General features: G+C 38.3%; 1 protein-coding gene across 1 annotated transcript in view; it reads right to left on the reverse strand.

Annotated features, from left to right (window-relative positions):
* LOC108745333 overlaps window positions 1-17323 on the reverse strand; it is a 25649-nt gene extending 8326 nt beyond the window's left edge. Inside the window, exon 1 of the mRNA XM_018481432.1 lies at window positions 16547-17323. The gene's annotated coding sequence lies outside the window, so the exon portion shown is untranslated. The remainder of the gene's footprint in view (window positions 1-16546) is intronic.
* Window positions 17324-18443: the final 1120 nt, after the last annotated feature.

The raw sequence follows: 18443 nt of genomic DNA on the forward strand, positions 1-18443 counted from the left end.
CTTCTTCTTCTTCTTCTTCTTCTTCTTCTTCTTCTTCTTCTCCACCTCCCTCTTTCCCACCCGTTCTCACTTTAATATATAAATGTGTGTATACATGCGCGAACGACTGTTTCTATCTTTTTCGCTCCATTTTCTCTTTCTTGTGCCTCCTCTTTCTCCCCTCTCTCTATATGATGAGACCAACGAGGGTATATTTAACCCCGCGAACCACCAGCGAGGAATCAAGCCGCGCACAAGTCACTTCTCTTATACTTGGTATCCTTCTCTTTTTATTCCTCATCCCTCATTCTGACTACTTGCGAAACGAATAATCGAAGAAACTTCTCTCTCAATAGCCGCTAAAGTCTCTCTTACCATTTTAGAAATTTTTCCGTTTAGTTAATACACTTAAGATAATGTGGTTTCATAGAATTCATTGACATGAGGTATTCCATTAAAAAAATTAAATGAAACAATTTTATTTTGACTTTGATGAACCGATGTTCCATGTCTGTCTCTCCCTCCCCGTCATTAGAATGGCGCTAAATTGAATTTCGCTTAAAGCTAATACATTGCAGATGATATAAATGATAACGGATTCAGTAAGTATTATTAGACAAGTGACGTTACAAATTAAAGATGTCAATGTCACGATTTTTCTTCTCAATGAATTTGATATGTACATCGCAACCATTGTAATCGTGAATGATAATGATGTAATAATAATAATACGAAGATTATTCTATATAATCTTACACGGAGTATATTGTTCTCGATTTTGCTGAAATAGAATTGAAATAAATAACTTCATTAACCGAGGTAACGAGTAAAAAATCGTGTTCGAGATATTCAGCCAACTACATCGAATCGCTTATCGCACGTGCATTCCGAATAACAGCCGGTAAGACCGATGCATCGACATTCACGCGGCCATTGGCACCAGACCGATAAGTGAGCTAACGAAGAAGCGGCGTAATCCGGCATAACGCGTTATCTCTTGGTTAATGAGCCTTAAAGGCTTCTCTGCCGGAGGAAGCTTCAGGTTTCCCACAGTGGTACGCCTGGTACTCTGAGGACTTCTCCGTGCACTCCGTTCATCTCGTAATGCACGTAATTTATTGCGTGTCTGCATCGCACAGAGAGTGGCAATCGCATTTCAACCGCCGAATCATTGCCATATACATCCCGATGCGATTTAATGCGAACTCGAAGGAAGGGTACTGCAGTTCTGGGATTAAAGCGCGCAGACTTTATTAATGAGATTGTTAAAAGTGGAGCGAAAAGTTGACCAGGAGGCTGCTATTTAGGACTCTCCCGGAACTGTCTGCATGTCTCTTTTTTTAATGCGTGTACGCTTTTAAAGATTTAAATTATAATCATTTTACAAGATAATTGATCGCAATTAAATCGGTTTATACGGCTTACGGTTATACGGAAAGACACGGCTTGACTTTTCTCGCATTAAAATTACATAAGCATTAATAACATATTCTATAACCTGGAAATAGAAGAAAAGTAATTTTAAATAATTTTAAATATTATTTGTGCGTTGAACAAATATTGTATATTATAGGTAAAAATAATTGCTACGTCGTAAAAAAAACGATAATACAGTCATGCAGTGGCCGCCACTGGTCCGAAATCGCCAGGATTTAAACGCTATTCCACGAACGTGCCGGATAAAATGCTCGGGCTGGTGGAACGCGGAGTTGAAAGTAGCTGTTGACATATCGCTGCGAGGTATTGGGACACATCGGGCAAGTAGGCGGGGTGGTTTAACCTATACGGGATATAATATACGCCTCCACGGGATCGACGCCGGAGATGACAGTCGTGTAAAATATCAGCGCGTCGTCCACGCAGAGAGAATCCCTATACAATTGTCCGTATACTGCAGCGGCTCTGTTTGTCTGCCATTTAAAACTTAATCTTTGTACATTGAGTTTTGTATCGGTTTGCATATAATCATCAACAGTGCAAATGCCAGTCGTGCGCCTTGCATAACGCGACCCAGATACGCCTGGGAACAGCCACCTGATTCCTGAACGACGTGCGAGAGGAAGTACGCTTGACAACGCTGACGAAATGTGGCTGCCGCGCGTGGGTGACAATTTTGGTGCTGAGCGTTAGTTACCGTAGACGTTAAAAGCAAACGTCATCGATTGTCCACGTAAGATTGTAGCGGATTCGAAATGTGGAAGGCCGCGATCGTGTATCTCGAGAATCCATAACGATTAATCCTTGATGTTCGATCGTATGTAGATGTGAGCTCTGTTTGTGGAATATTCTCTCGATGGTAAAATCACAGTATAATCGAGAATGCATTCATCATATCAACACTTATGGCTCTTGACCACTGATCTTCAGATTGATGACGTCAGAAACGAGGGAAACCAAAAATTCTTGCAAATTATATATCGAAATAGAGATATTGTTTAATAAAACAATATTTACATTTGATGAAGTAATGCACTTGTAAAATACTACTGAAAACCTTAATTTTATTTCAAAATAAAATCAAACCGTTTATAAAAATTTATCTCGATCCGACAGCTGTCGTATGTTTTGTTTTTTGGCTAAGCACATTCAATTTTAAATATACGATTATTTGTCGATCGATACATAAAAGACAAGGAAAGTTTTTTGATATATTTTACAAATATATGCTATTTGGTTGCAAATGTCGTTTTATTAAAAAATACACTTTTTAATACAGTTTGCAAGAATTTTTTAAATGTATTTTTCGAATGGTTTTGGCGTTACAAGTGAATATAGGAGCTTTGATAAATTTCAGAAAGAAACAAAGTCGCAATTTCACCGAATGGAAATTGAATATCCGGCAATAATGACTTGCCCGGTTTAACCAAACTTCATCCACTTCGAAATTCATTCTACAATAACTTGCATCGTTAACATCGTTGCTTTTATAGAGTCGTTAATCACTGTCGTTGTGCCGTAGTAGGCGATAAATAATTACAAAATACGCAGCTCGATCTCGCTGCATAATGTGAGAGCTCTGACACCTGTGAGAGCGTTCGACGTAGTTCGCTTTCGAAATATGAACGCGAAGTAATGTGATTCAGCTAAAAGTGAAGACTAGTGCAGTCCTCGTGAGGGCATTTGAAGAAGAGAAAACGAGAAAGAGATTTCTCGAGGCGATGATGGGCCATCTTAGTCCAATTGGATCGCCCACGTGGTAGAAATCTGAAAAGAGAAATATAAGGCTATCCGCTGATACCGTTAAATTGCCTAATGTCCTTTTCCACAAGAATTATTCGATATACGTTGCCTTTAATTCGGTAATAGGGTAACTTACAAATAGCTCCATGGGCGAGAATTTATTTCATCAGAGAAAAAGAGCGATGCGTTTAAATCCATTATACTGAACGTCTCTCTTTTGTTTCCTGTTTGATTAATAAACGCAAAGTCACTTCGGTAACATGTGTTTTCATGTCTCATGCCAACCTAATATCTCCGTAGTATAAATACGGAATCAAATCTTTTTCTTAACAAAAATATCGATATATACATTCATAGATTTTAATCTAATTAATATAACGTAAAAATAATTAATTAGTATATTAAATATAAAAAATTAAGATTTTTCTTTTTTTAAAGAATATTTAAAAGTGAAAACAGAAACTAGAAAAAGATTATACTTTTTGAATTAATTTCAAATAAAAGTTATAATAAAATTTTAATTTAAATCCTATTGTTGATTGTGAATATGTACGCAATTTTCGAAATTAAATCCAAAGAGGGCAACAAATTTTTTTTTTTACATTTTTGTTGACAAAAAATTGCCTCCAAATTGATCGTGGAAATTACAGAATAAAAGGATATCTAACGAAATACCCTGCATAAATTAAAATTCTTCATGACACCTGGCAGTCGTTTCGCAATATCACCCGTATGCAATATACAGCGCACGATACAAGCGAGCAGAAGAAATTATCCGTGCGAGTCAAAGATGCTACGCAATCGCATGCATAATGAGAATGTGGCGCCTTTCGCATGTTGCATATTTTCCTAGCTTGCAGATCCGAGAGCAAGTAAAAAAGAAGATCGTTAATTGAAAGCGAATCTGATAATAATCTTGCCTCAGAGAAATGCCCGCAAGAAGCAGTTTAGCAAATACAACCCGTACATACATATATACATCTCTCTCTCTCTCTCTCTCTCTCTCTCCTTTCTCTCTCTCGCCAAACGCCTCTCTCTCTCTGGAACTTTGATTGGTCGATCAAGGACCGACCAGACAGTCGTAAAACTTTTCTCAACTGTGAGTGAATCCGAATACGAAACAGCTTTGATGTAATGGAGAATACACTCGCTACTTATATGTATATCTTGTTATCACCATTACTACAACATTTGGCAATCGTGATTGGCAGTACGTTACCTCTAAGACGTAAAAATTCTTTCCTCTTATTGCTCGATCTCAGTTCCCTCCTTAGATAATTCTACCTATAGCTCAATTATGTTTTTTTTTTTTTAAATATCCCACGCAGTTTTAACGTAAACTTGGATAAAAATTTGCTTTTAAAGACAATTTTTCAGATATTCAAAATTTAATTAATTTTGAAGCAATGCGAGTCACCTGTTACAGATAATTGCAAAAGGCAAAGGTTACTTATGAGATAACCTAATCTTTCACTCAAACGTATGAATATCCTGTAAGTAAATCTAATCGCGATCAATTAGTAATTCACGACAATTCAACCGTATGATTTAATTACTCGCGCGATCGCAGTCACGGGTAACATACGGCAGTCGCGATTGGTAGTTTCGCCGATGTGAAAATTCTCCCACTTCGCGACGAAGCCCTCCTCTCTTTCGTTTCGTCGCGTGTACGGCGATCCCCTCTTCCCTCGTGTCCGCACCGATCGCTCGAGATCGAACAGAAAAACCCTCCTCCGATTGCCATATTCGAGAAAATATGGCTGTCTGGATCGTTAACCGATTGGATCGTGTCCGACTGCGCCATCGTGTCTGACGCAACCTTCCGATCAATCCCCGTTCACAGAGAGGTGTCGGATTTAATCAATTCCTCCGACGTACAAAAGTGTCTTGGAGCACGCGTTCGATTAAAATATCGCTTCCTGTCGATCACCGCGCTGTAATCATTAGCCGATTATTAATGGCTGCGTATCGGCTGTGTATCGGTTAACCGAGGCATTACAGCATTACACAGCCAGACGCGCGCTAGATTTTATATTTAGGATGTAACTCTAGAACTACTGAATTAGGTTGGAACGAAAATATCTGCACCCACGCCGATGACGCTCTCTTCGGTCTCCGTGTTTTATATATTTATTTAATACCGAATTCTCTTACCCGTCTTAGTGTTCACGCTCGCGTTGGAACGTTACGTAAGAAATAAAAAACCGGAATCGTTTGTTTGCACTGTTACTGTTATAGTAAACCATTTCTTTTTTTTTTTATTATAACATGAAATATTATAATTGCAGCAGCCGATTCTAAGTTCACGTATTACAAAGCAAAGACGAGAGAAAGAGAGAAAGAGAGAGAGGAGGGGGCAGATTAATGACTCGCCAGTATAATTACGAATTCCACGTTCTGGTAAGACGTTTTGGCGATAAGCAAATAAGCTCGGCTCTCTTAATTAAAAATGATGGAATGGAAGCTTAAAGACGAGCGCGCGGATAACCGTTGCACCAATGTCATCGATCATCGGATCTGTAAATGGCTTTCGGCGCTCTCGCCGTATCTCATTATTTTGTACCCGAAGACGGAGCCCGCTTGAGAAGAACGTTCGCAATTAGCGAACGGCATTGCGGGCAAGGGGGCGAATTGGTTGTACCATTAATCAAAACGTGAGGCGGAAAACAATTTGGGGACGGCCACCAAGCGCTTATCGAATTATTAACCGAATTATTGTCCATCAAATTGTGTGTCGCTTGCGCGAAAACCAGGAGAGGGTCAATTAACATCACGAACTATCTGAATACAGTGATATTTGCCGATGTTGGCGACGGATGAAATAATTGTTTACGATTAAACGTCACAATTTCCTCCTGTACATGGTCGGTCGTTTAACCAGCCGAAACGACTTTACGTAACTGCGAATCGAGGCGAGGCGTGGCGGCGAGTCGACTTACGTTTTCGACGAGGCATTGGGAAAGAGGAAGTTCCCCGGTTCCCAATTTGACAACGACCAACAAATTTTTCTCCCACGATGACTAATGCGCCGACGTAACAACGTATTCGCCCACCCGCGGTCGATACGCCGTCATTCGATTTTTCAAGTCATCCATGTAAAGATATCAAATATCACACTCTCGTGGTGCTATCTGTGGACATGTGTTATTTTCGGAACAATAAATTTATTTTTGACTGAACTATTGTTTCCCGATCGAAGCTATTATATTTTTCTAAGTTTCTCTCTCTCTCTCTCTCTCTCTCTCTCTCTCTCTCTCTCTTTAAAATATATACGTAAAGTATTTTCTGATGACGATACATTTGAACGTACAACTTTCGAAATTTATTTACATTGAAACATTGTGCCGGCCGACATGGCGTATCAATTTTCAAGATCTTATAGGTAAAGACAGTGGATACGCGATCTTTGTAAATCGATTTCCGTGCATAACAGTCCGATAAAATTACGTACCGGCTATATATGCGCATTCCGTCTGGCTCGAAACGTTTTCCATAAAACTGTTGGGGACAAAATCGGGCGCTGTCTCAGGCCAATTCGTGAACTTGCCTATTCTATTTCCAAATTGACCACACCTGTTTTAGCTTTATTTTCGGGAGCAAACCCGTCGTGTTGTCCACGTAGACGTAACAAGATACCGTTCGCGTCTACAAAATGAGAGACTAATTGGTTATTTTCTATCGGAGAAGATTCCGCTTAAAGATTATAAAAAAAATGATACGACATATTTTTTGTCGAAGATATAGAGAATATTGTGATTGTGCTTATTAAATAAATTGTCTCGCGAAGTCACTAGAAGTCAATTAAATTATAGATATAAAATACGAGATATCGTATATATATTTAAGATTGGAGATTACGTTTTTCTATTGCGTGTTTCTTGTTTGGAGAAACGAGAAAAATTGGATCGTCTTGTTCTTGTTTTATTATTTTTATTCATAAAAAAATAATTTTTTAATTATATCATATATCCAAATCAAAAGGTGTTGTCTTTAATGTTTGTTTAGGGACTTTTGTTTGCGGACATTTCGTCGTCTATCTTTGTATATTGCAATTTCAATTTGTAATACTTGCAAATACATTGAGAAATAGCTTGTTTATTTATATATGATCAATCGTCTTTGGAAACATATCTACGACAACTCGAGATGTAGTGTTATATCCCTCCAACACCGACGTAAAAATAAACTTACATTATCTAAGCGTCTCGTCTCCGTCTACCGATCACTATCTCTACGTAACGTTCAACTCTCTTTTAATAATTCTAATAATAATTATTTTACATATCGAATTATTATAAATCGTATAATATGTACATTTTTCTAATTATTAATTTTTTCAATATGGAAATAATGTTAATATAACGATCTCAAAGTTAATATCGACATTTATCAATTTTTCAGATATTGGTTTAATGTTTTCCCCTATACATTTATTGATTTCTTGTATGTGCGATAAATTTTCTTAAAACAATGTTTAAATATTTTTTTTTTTCAAATTATTACGTTACACTGCTACGTTTACGTTTATGGAAAAGCTCGTTTTCGACATTCACCGTTTTCGACAGATTACAGAGCGCTATAGTGGCGGAATTACATTCTGACGGTGGAGAAGAACGAATTGATACGAGTGGTCGAGCCTGTTGCTAGTCCATATACGGATCTCAGTGCTAAAATGAATTACCCGAGCCGATGCGAGACCCGCCTTCGAAAGACACCGGATGAACTGGTCCCATTGAGGGGGAGCCACTTCTCGTCTCGCTTCGCTGAGCTCCCGTATCTTTTTCGCGTTCATTCATCAGATATCAATATGCCGAATTCTTGAAAATTTTAACGGATTTCATAATTTTCAAGCCACACGCGTAATCAGGCGTATTTTCTAGCTTGCATGGTTCGTCATTCGCGCTGTTTTACATTAATATATTAAAATATTTTTATTTATGTATAATACGTATAAGAAAAAAAAAAGTGTACGAAAAAAGTATAGTCATTCAATTTGGTTCATTAAAAGAAATGGCAATTTGCTCCGCTCTTAAGCCACATCTGATAACTTTCTCCTCTTTACGTTACATTAAATCTGACGGAATCGTCGTAATTCCCACCGTGTTATTTCTTAACGGAAAAAAAATTCACGATAAAATACAGCACAACTTTCCTTATATCTATGATGCGACGTTTTTACGCTTGGATCATTGGTTTAGAACGACTCGGTTGAATGTCCAGCTAAATGATCGAGCGATCTCTCGAGCGGACGTTGATTTCGTTTAAACCAAAGTAGAATTCGCTTTAGACTGAGAAAAGAGTTAGGAGAAAGGTAAATCGTTAAATGTATATCGCACTATATATGCGTATTTCCTGTACCCCGTACATCGCAAGAAACCGACGTGGCAAATCGCCCGTAATTCTACCCACGTGGTCTATGTACATCGTACGAGCTATTCATCAAACCGATCTGGTACTTAGGTCTCGCCCAAGGATCGGTTGGTCGAGATAAATGCTAGAGAGAAAACGATCCGATATGAATACCTGCGCTACATGCCGGCGCGTAAGCGGCCCTTACTCCTTATAAAGACGAGCCTTCGAGCGAGGAATAACGACCAGACGGATGGATCGAGATCCGATATAAAATCGGGCCCGCGATCGAGTATTTATGCTATGTCCCGTGGTACACCACATCATATACATCCTCGCCATCCCGAAAAAGGGACCGCGATGATTTTATCTGTCGCATCGATCGCTGCTCCCGATTTGATGCAGAGCGCAGTTTTTTGTAGAAAAATTGGAAAAATAGACTGGCTAAAAGATATACGAGATCCACGAGGCTATTCGTATTAAATTATTGAAGAAATTTTCTCCTGCAAATCTCTTATTACGAAATGTATCATAAAGACTACGTTAAGTAGTTAGGTGATTTAAAAAAATTGCATGAGGGATCTAGTTTATTCGATTTTGTTTACTATTTTTTTAAATTGTGTTTCGCAGAATAGGAAAAGTCAAATCGAACCAACGGTGAGAGAGAGAGCTCACCGCGAGGCGCTACAGATTGTGCAAGCCAATTGCCCAGTCACGCCGACTGCGTCGGCCCTTTGTAAAGCTGTGCCATTGTTTGCACGGAAGATACGCGAATAAAATCGGAAGGCGAGACACAAGCCGCGCGATCATGTTGCGAGAAACGGCTACGTGAATGAAGCCCCCATTCATACGGGTCCGCTCTCCTCACCTTCTCGCCATCGTCCACGACAGACGCTTGCACGGCGTACGAACGGAACACGGGTGACAAGAGACTACGCACACGCATACGACGCATGCACGTATATACATGTAACATACGTATCGTGCCGCGGTACAAACGCCGCCACGTGATTGCCTTTGTCGATCGTCTCACGAAGACGCTGATCGCCATCAGCTTCGCAACGAACGCTTTATTTTCCGCCTTTTTTTTGCGCTGCTTCAGTCAGTAGTCCGAATTAAGCAAAAAGCAAACATAATAAATATTAACGGCAATAAAATCAATAGGCTCTAAAGGAAATTCTAAAAAGTAATAAATCAAATGCCAATTTCAGCCAGCACTGGTTATTAGTGTGTAATATGTAATATCAATTTGTTCAAAGTGAATATTAAACGTATACGTTTCGACCTATGGTCAAGGTCCTCTTCAGTAAAAAATATATTAACAAAATTACATAATGATAGCGCATACGAGTATAAACTAATAATATATAAAATGCGAGAAAAACCGTGGTGGTGATGTTCGAGTTAATCTAGGTCATTAAATTACTAAGTTAACTAAAAAGAAAAAGATTTTTGGTTTTAGAACGACCGACCGAAAGGTTGAAAAAACGATTATTGGTTTGATCGATACAGTTTTATTACTTACTCATCATCAAGTTTTCATAAAAAGAATTTTGAACTTAGTTGTAAAAATTCTTCTGAATAATGGTTATCCTCTAAATTTGATAGTTTCAACTATCAAAAAAAGACTTTACAAAAAATTTGATCTCTTTAATCGCGCTGATGATTTTGTTATTGATAAACAATTGACAACCCAAGAAGATATCAATAATAAACAATTTTTCTGTACACCATTTATTCCTAATATTTCTAAAAAAATCAGTACGCTCTTAAAAAATGTACCATTTTTACGTATGGCTTATAGAGACATAAAAGCTCAATAGATTTATCAAAGTTCAGAAAGATGTGCTACCTCAATCTTCTCAATCCAATGTAGTATATAAGATTGACTGTAAAGACTGTGATGCGTCGTATGTTGGACAGACAAGCAGATGCCTAAAAACGCGTATAAGTGAACATAGAAATCATATTAATTAGAAACATAGAAACATAATTCAACATTCAGTTATCACACAACATCGGATGGACTTATTTCATGAATTTGATTGGGATAACGTATATATTTTAGACAGAAAGCAAATTTCACATAAAAGATTGTTATCAGAGATGATACACATTAAAAAACAAAAACAAGGCCTGAATTTACAAAACGATACACTTTCTCTTGATCCGTTATATATAGATCTTTTTTCAGACACGTAATGCTTCCAATCTATATCGTTTATATACTTGGTTATTTATTATTTATACTTTTACTTATTGTCTTTGTACATATTCTGTTGTCCACTGTTTCTCTCAATTTTCATTTTACATCTGTCTACCAAACAGTTATGTCGTGTCTAATATCTTTAAATTTTGTTTCATGTAAGTGAACTAAAATTTGATTTTTACTGTTATTTATATTAATCTTTTAATTTAATCACATTTGTATTACACAGTAAATGGAACAGTCTAATGGAACATGTACAACAAACCTTATAGAAACAGTTCGATCTTGACAGTCATGTAAGTTTTTTTTTTACCATTTTTCACGTATAATCTCATGTTAGCATTTTTAAAATTATTTTTAACCTTTTGGTCGGTCGTTTTAAAACAAAAAAATCTTTTTCTTTTTAGTTAACTTAGTAATTTCATGACCAAGATTAACTCAGACATCACCACAGTTTTTCTCGCATTTTATATGTTATTATTAGTTTATACTCGTATCATCATACGTACTATCATTATGTAATTTTGTTAATATATTTTTTGTACTGAGGAGGACCTTGACCGTAGGTTGAAACGTATACGTTTAATATTCACTTTGAATAAATGGTATAAAAATACACATTAATAACCAGTGTTGGTTCAAATTGGCATTTGATTTATTATTTTCCATAAATATTGACAATTTAGTAATTAAATTTTAATACTCCTTGTTTTATTGACAAATATAAAATACATATCTTAATTGCTAAAAGACGAATAGAAATAAATTTTCAAATATTTTAATAAAATATCGACTTTTATTATACTATAATATTATAAAATCTGTTTTCGGGTATAATTTTGTGAAGAAGATATATTTATTATTATTATTTATAACTTCCTAATAATTGTTACAAATATTTATATTTATTTTTCATTATTTCGAAAGTACAATGTAAGATATGATTTTAATTTTTAAGTATATAATATAAATTTATAAATTTTTTTATATGGTTTATCTCAAAACGTTTCAATAAAATGTTTTCAGCTCAATTATTATTGGGTTTAATCCCAATTATTTTAAAGAGCCGAAGAAATTCGATCTCAAAGTTTCTTAATAAACGCAAAAAAGGCACTCTTAATTGCGGAACTTACTTTCCTTTTGTTTTTAGTTTCAGAATGTGCACAGCTAACAGATTCGCGGTGCTGAAAACGAAGATTCTATTTTTTCATTTTCTGCGAAAAGACGTCAATACCACTCAAACTTGCTACGTAAGAGGATTTCAATATAAGAAGGCTAAGAATGGTTTGTAGCTAAATGTGATGCCGAGAGGAAAAACATACATTGTACTCTTGCAGCTAATCTAAAAACCGGCAAAAGAACAGGAATTAATGATACCATTTCTTGCATTACTATCAGTTAAGTTGTAACGCAAATTTTTTTCGTGATGTTTACATAAAACACGTTCAATATCGGTATATAATTAGCTATAGAGTATTGGATACAATTAGCTATTTAATTTTGAAACTTTGTAATAAAACGTACAATAATAATATATCGGTATATTACATCTCTTGTGTAGTAGCCACTATCATGGCAGTCATGATGCAATTCTTGTAGAATACATGGAAACGGTCAGCCACGAGAGAAAAAAGTCTCATTCATCAAAGGATTTCCGTTGCAGTCTCGTCACGCGCAACACAGATCTAGAATCGCCGGAGAATTTCAAATATAGCAAAAAGTTAGCCGGAAAGTATCCGAATGGACAATAAGAAGACTCGTTCTTTCACGGGAGGAATAGCGCCAGCAAAGTGGCATCCTTTCAAATTAGGCTGTGCTACGGTTTGCCATTACGGTTTGAATTTACTATGTATATATACTAAACTACGTTTCAATAAATTTTTACTCTTCATCTATCACGAAAACATTTAGATATTACATCGAATTTACGACAACTAAAAAAAAATCAATTCGAGAGAATTCTCTTATTAAAATTAATTAATCTATTAGTGTTTACTATTTTACTGATTTTTTCATATTAAATAAATAAAATTTAACTCGTAAAATATAATTGTAAATACGTTGAAAATAAAATGGCATCCTCGTTATGCGACCGACTTTCATATCTTCAATCACATATTATTTATATCTTAAAACATATGATTCGCTACTTAATTAATATGCACTTTGTACGTCCTCCTGCTGTTAAAGTACATAAATTAACAAGTTTATTTAAAATCGCGCGGGCAATCACGGACCATACCTGATTTATCAGCACCAATTATCCCGGGCTGTTCCTTCATCCTGCTTTTGAAACATTATACTTTCTAAAGCGATCAATATTCGACTGTACGTCCATGAGAAGATCTATAGATTATTCTTGCGATTTACAAATTATTTCTTGTATCATATATTGCGACCTGGTTATTACTCTGTTAACTCATATTTATTCGAGTAACCTAATTAATTGCGATGATCATGCGGCACAAAATATTGTCCGTACTTTTAAAAGAGAAATACATGATTCAGCAGAGTCTATATCTTTTTTGTTTTTTATTTATAATATTCGAATTTCTTGTATTGTATTATCATTATTTTATTGTAAAAGAGAAAGAGTTCGTATTAAAACTCTAAATTTATTCTTATCAATTAATTAAGGAAATTAATACGGTTTTGATAGAAACATACCGTAAAATAAAAATTATATTCTGATGAATACACATTTAATACCTATCTACATATTCAAATGAATTAATGCAAGTCGACACAGGCGTTTTATAAGATTTTACAGACTTTAAATTTCACATATTTCAATATGTACATATAATTCTTCATTTTTTAATGAATTTTCATTTAATATTATGTACTTTCTAAATTCTTTGGAGTAAATCTTCACTTAGAGAGTACATCTTTACCATATTGTATGTACATCCTCGTTGCAGAATTTTCTCACGGCGCGTCATCTTCGTCAAGTATCTTCGTTCAAGTCATTACGAAGTCAGGCTTACATCGAACGACACTTTAGGCCTCATCACATCGGCGTGTCCACTTGTCATTTGGATCATCGTAAATCTCTGAAGCCCTACACGTTCGCGTGTTCGTATATTTATACACATAATTTTTAGGAGAACGTGTCGCGTTGCGCGTGCACAGAGGCGATCTCGGAGCAGGCAATCAGCGCGAAATCGATTTAAACAATCTCGTGCCTCTTAGGTGTTTACGCGCGCGCGCGCGCGCGCGAGACCATAATCAATTCTCATTTATGCGCACGCTTCAGCGTTCGGGATCATCGTTTTAAGAAAGCGGTCATAAATTATCCGGGGACTTGGACGTGTCCTGTATGTCGTAAGTTTCCAGCCACGAGCGTCTCTCGAAGAAACGAATCACGCTTTCGAGAGATGACGGGAAGCAACGAATGAGGATGCAATGATAATCGACCACCCACGCACAGAAATTAGAATATATCCGCGTTAATTTATGGAAGAGTCATACGTTTTAAATACGCATTTATTAAATAACGTTCCCCCTCCCCCTCCCTCCCCCCCCCGCGCGCCCCGAGGAGTCGAAGAAAGAAGATATTTACATTGAATCGTATTCAAGCAGTTATTAAGTGTAACTGCACGTGAAAGATTGAAGTGAGAATGGCAATTTTTAAATTAAGCCCTTGATTCATGAGACTAATTAAAGAGTTCGAAGAAAATAGAAATTTTTTCGTCTTCCAGCATCTCTGATATTAATCAATATTAATGACGTTCTATTTTAATACTGTGATTTATAATATTATATTTCTAAATCTCCACGTAAACGCGAAAGTATCTAAAGACTCGAGAAAGAAAGAAGAGGAGGAGACGTACAAAACGCTGCAAGAAGCTCAAATTGTCAATGTAGCGTCGAACGAATCTTCAGCTATAACGCAATCTGAATCTCGATCTTTAATCTCTAACACGCACTTCGTTTACGATTATCGAGACGCGCATCGAGTAACGGATAAAAAAAAAAAAAAAAAGAGCGATTTCGCCGGTGCCACTTTTCCTCTCCTCGAAATGACTTCATTCGCGATTCCAAGGACTTCGCCGCGAGAAGGAAGCAAAAACCAGGTGGCAATCGCGACGAGGAATGCGCGGTAAGGTTCGAAATAATAGCCGACGACGACGACGGTGCACGTTAATGCGAATAAGTATGTAACTGCGGAGAAGCCGCAGATACTCCGCAAGCGTTTCAAGCGAGTTCCCCTTGGAGAGACGTACGCGCGCGTTAAAAGATTATGCTAATGCCCACGGTCGGAGAGATCGCTATCCATGCTTAACCCAAAGACCTCATCGTCGACTCTCGTCGATGCCAGTCTCTGGACAAGGCGGCGCGCGCGCGCCGTTGAATTCCTGCGGGTTATTTTCTGACCACGATTATGAGCGTCGCTCCGTCCCGCGGACGTTACGATCGAGCCTCTGCGATTAATTGCGAATTGCGACGTTGCATACGAGTTTCCATTTTCGAAGTGAATAAGCCCGATCCTGACCTTCCACCCGACGGTCCCGACGGCTATTCCTTTGTTAGGCTGCAATCTGTCGTCGCGAGCAGCGAGATGCATACGAGATGATCCATGGATCCGTGCACAGTAACGAGCGAATTTATTTATCATTCGGCACGAAATAGTCTCGTTCCTCTGCTTCCGTAATTGTGCGGAAGTGCGGTGAAAAAGATATAAAAAGAGAAAAAGAAACAAAAAAAAAAGAAAAAACGGATTGTGCTGTGAGAAACGCCCCTTTTCCTACGTCAATCTTTTACAGTTATTAGAATTAATTATAAAAACGCTTAATGTGAAAAAAAATCGATAATTCGAGATATATTTACAATATAACGATTCAATTCGGCCTCGATGGGAATTTTCGTTGAAATAGCTCGAGGATTTATTTCTCAACAGCGGACGTCACTGAGGATGTCTTTGTTTCCCCGTGTCTCGGTGCAATGCAATTAAAGAACGTGACGCGTTTGATTAGACTGCCGACAGGGAATTTTTTGAAAGTCGAGCTGTTTTTGCGTAACGCCGATCGATCGTGATAAACGGCGCACGAACGCGCCGCCGTCTGCAATGATCTTTTCCAGGGATCGTAAATTACTGGCGGCCATTATCATTCCGTTCGCGGTTATACGGGAATACGAGAGCGAGAATACGCGGTCGGCGTCGGCCGATACTTGCGCATCCATTGTACGTATTAGTCTTGATGACATAATAAGCGTCTACAGACTCAATCGAATTCTTGCCCGCGATAATGACAAATGTCTTCATTGCTGACTCATAAAATGCTCCGCAGAGCCACGCCGTTTCAAGACTTCAACATTCCCAAGTGTATAAGTACGAGATCGAATCCCACACAGCGTAGAATTTTCAGCAATGTCGCCGCAAAATCTCCGCGGTATTGCCGCAACCTTTGTGTAAATTTTGTACCTGTACGGGATATTCGAATTAAATAGTTACTTGTTGATTAATAGATTTGTGAGACTAACACGTGGTTATTACTCGAAGAGCGATAATTCGTAGTATCGTTTATTCCAAATAAATTAACGGGCACGATGAATAATTTGTAAGGCTGCGATGTACGTTTCTGGCTAGAAACATTTCGGCGTTCGTGCAACGTCCGCCGAACGCGATTACATTTCGCGGAACGAGAATATGACTCAGTGACTTTAACGACGCGTTTCTCATCATGCAATGGCAACGGACGGGAAATTAATATCTCCTTATGTAGAGAACGCGCGTTTTTAAACGCGCCCGCGGTTTCGCTTAATCGCGCGAGTATCAAGGAGGGAACGGCGTTTATTATTAATATATTAATAAGCGGGAGCACTTACCATCGGGTAGAAATCCATAACGAGTCGCGTCAAGGTATTCCTTGGCTGCAAACGGAAGCCGCCGCTCGTCCCTCAACGTTCGGTTTGACCGTCGACGTGCCGCGTCGCGCCAACTCGACGTCGCGACGCGCCACACGACGCGCGCGTACACTCTCTCGAGAGGTTCGCTCTTCCTCGCGGTCGGTCCATCCGACGCACGTCGAGAGCACGAGAATCTTCCACGAAGAGATCTTCCACGAGTGAATTCGCAATTGCGCCTACCCCTATACAGATATATCGATGAATCGCGCGCCGATTAATTATAATAATTCGCGACTGACTATTAATTCTCGTACACTCTCTGCACTCTCCCGCGGTTTTCCCGCACGGCACCTCCTTCCACACAACGTGAGACGGCGTTCGTTCTCAATGAGATTGTATCCTCTTGAAAAGGACAATCTTCACTCGATTCCTAATTTCGTCGCGTCGCTGAGAATGCTGAGCCCCGACAGCGCGCGTATATTTGAAAGCGTGCTCGTGCGCGACGACGCGACGCGACGCGACGCGACGCGACGCCGACGAGTCGGATGCGTCGGGTGTTCACGTATGTTCATAAATACCTTCAGATCGCGCGCAGTCGCAGCCGGCTCGCAGAGGATGACGATCGCGCGCGTATCCTGTACGTATCAAGTTCGAAGATGGCACGCTCGCGATCGAGGACGCGCGCGTGTTTACGATCGAAAGACGACGCGGTTCATGCGCCGATGAGAACGACGACGACGACGACGTATCTCGTGGCACGCGCGCAAGCGAAACACGGACGTGCCAAGCGCGCGGCTGAGCCGATGCGTCGCGTGAACGTAATACGACTATATTCGGCCGTCTTCGTTGGCTTTCGGGCCTAGTCGGCGCGGCGCGGCGCGTCGCGTCTCGTTCGGTTCGGTGTTGGTCCAGTGCGCGGGCGGATGCGGCCGACCACAAATTGGAAGGACGTATTTCACGGCGAGAACCGAGTCGTCTCATGTCTGTGACATGATTGATGCTGTCATGGTTTGTGCCGATCTCCTCTGCATCTCCCGCAGCAGTTTCGGCTTTTTCCTTTTGGCCCTTTTCGCGCTTTGGACTGCCGGATAGGCAGAGTGAATGTTGAAAAATTAAGTCTAATCAATTTGAGGAGCAGACTTTCGAAATGAGTTTTGTCGAAATTAGTATTATAATTTTGAAAAGGAGAAAGAAGGAAACTACGTACGTAAAATAATTACGCACTTTACAGAAAAAATAACAATACGCCAATCAGTAGGATTGAAATATTAAACAAAATTGCTAAACAATTGCCAAGAATGTTAAAATGCATTTTGTTTGTCTCTAGTTAAAAAACATAATGCACTTCGAAATGTCTATGTTTTTTCAGCATATAAATGAACGGTGAAAAAATCCTTTCTGGACATCTCTCTGACAATGAGTAGCTATTATAAAAATCTTTCAACACTGAGCACTAGGCCGCGTCATTTCTAACTAAAAAAAATAAAATTTTGGACAAAACTAAAAAGAAAATGGAATTTTGTAAGTCTGCTCTTCAATTATTGATGTAAAAGATAATCACATTGTCACGTACACTCATCAAAAAAACAGTCTTTGGCTGTAATAAATATTTACTAAACATCTAACACTTTTTTATTTTCTTATCTTTGTGCGTACGTACTTTGCTGAATTAAAAAAAATAATAAGTAACACTCAATAATAAAAATAACAATGACGTACAAAATGTCTTACATTGTATAACGCGTGATTTTTATTTATTTTTTTCTAATATAATTTTAACAAAACTTGAGAAAGAAGTGAATTTTTCAATCATACGTCACGTCTAAAAAAAATGCATATATCATCGAATCTGTGAACATTGCAGTCACTAAGCCAC

The sequence above is a fragment of the Trachymyrmex septentrionalis genome, unplaced genomic scaffold (assembly GCF_001594115.1).
Source record: "Trachymyrmex septentrionalis isolate Tsep2-gDNA-1 unplaced genomic scaffold, Tsep1.0 scaffold137, whole genome shotgun sequence".
In the NCBI taxonomy this organism is placed as follows: Eukaryota; Metazoa; Arthropoda; class Insecta; order Hymenoptera; family Formicidae; genus Trachymyrmex; species Trachymyrmex septentrionalis.